This window comes from Temnothorax curvispinosus, unplaced genomic scaffold (genome assembly GCF_003070985.1).
Source record: "Temnothorax curvispinosus isolate PA1 unplaced genomic scaffold, ASM307098v1 QBEX01018243.1, whole genome shotgun sequence".
Taxonomy (NCBI): Eukaryota; Metazoa; Arthropoda; class Insecta; order Hymenoptera; family Formicidae; genus Temnothorax; species Temnothorax curvispinosus.
In genome coordinates, this window is record NW_020228023.1 from 157 (window position 1) to 1,779 (window position 1,623).

The window sequence follows — 1,623 nt, forward strand, 5'->3', positions numbered from 1 at the left end:
TTGAACACTTTGTAATGGAGTGGTTCAGATTCGCAAACGTCCGTAAGGAAAGAAAAAAACATTAAAAAGGTAATGTAATATATTTCGGTATATACTCTCCATAAAATAAAATCATTATAGTTATAATTTATAAGTAATTTTTTCACTAATTTAATTCTACTTTTATTTTTCAGGAAGTGATAAATATATTATCTTACTTGCGTGGCTCCGCGCGAGTGATTATTATAGTAACAAATTTTTTTATTTGAAAGATGAGTTTTATCCCAAAACCTTCCGCTAGGATCAGTGATCTTCACCAAAGACATTATTGTGATAAATTGTAATATATATGATATATATTATTTTTATATAAATAAAACTTTTTTATGATAATTAGTGAATTATTCCCAAATGCAGATTAGTATATAACAGGCCTGGGCAACTTCGAGCTCCGGAGCCACGACACTCCCCTACTTTCCGTGGATAGAAAAGAAGTGTCGTGATTCTGGAGCTCAAAGTTGTCCAAGCCTGGTCTATAAAAGCAATCTAAATATTAATTAGACAATAAATATTGAGATATTTTATTACTATTGCATATTTATTGAAAACATGTTGCCTGTAATAGAAATAAAACATCAATAAGAATTTTAAATAAATGTTAGAATTAATATTACGGTAATCTTAACATAATATTTTATTAAAGTTGATAGTACGTTTAAATTTTTATTTCAAAAACATTACAGGAATGATAGAAAAACCTTAGCGCAATGTTATTTGCAACGTTATGGCACTCCCATTTCAACATTACTGAAATTTCGGAATCGTGGTCAAAGTATGTTCATAATGATGTTCTTTACAACATTAAGAACTACATATTTAACAACATTACAAGTTGTAGAATATCGTTGCAATAACATTGTAATAATGATTTTTTGCTTACTGGGCGTATACCAATTCATGCGGATTTTTTAATAGTTTAATTTCGCAAGCGCTCCAGGTATTGTCATTTACACTATAAATATATATCTAGCTTCTATCAGCATTGTAGGTAGCAAATCACACACTCACACAGTCTCACGCGCGCGGCAACAACGAGTCAAGCTAAGCGTGCCTTGATATGAGCCAACATACCCCATCCCTATATACGTTTGATTTTAGTCATTTTATTATGTTATGTGGAGTCGAGTTTAGTTTCGCGCGCGATCAATAGTGAGAAGCAATGCGTGCGAATATCGATAAATCGAGACATCGATACGATGGCATCCAGGACTACCGGCCGAGAGCGGGAACGATCGTCTCTTCAGAACCACGAGACACACGAAGCAAGTCGGAACCATTCTCGATCGTTAAGATTACATATTATACTATTAGTGAATAATGGCATAATACTATTTAATCAAGAATTTTTATTACTTTGTTGTGCTTACGTACAATCACAACATATTACAATAAATTACTGTTGTTCCTCAAAATAACATGTCGTATAGTAATAGAAACGTTTCTTTTAACTAATGATACGTCACTTTGATTTACTTCTCAAGCCGAAGAACATTAATACGATATTTTGAAACGCTCGAAAATTTACTTGCCACCTCTTGAATTAAAGTTTTCTCTTTTTCTATTGTAATACTTGGTTGATTAAAA

The 1,623-nt window shown here is 31.9% G+C and overlaps 1 long non-coding RNA gene across 1 annotated transcript; it reads left to right on the forward strand.

The window, feature by feature from the left end:
• The first annotated feature begins 5 nt into the window (after positions 1-5).
• LOC112468269 lies at positions 6-372 on the forward strand. Its single transcript, XR_003042372.1, has 2 exons — positions 6-69; positions 174-372. It is a non-coding gene; the product is annotated as an uncharacterized LOC112468269 (long non-coding RNA).
• The last annotated feature ends 1,251 nt before the right edge of the window (positions 373-1,623 follow it).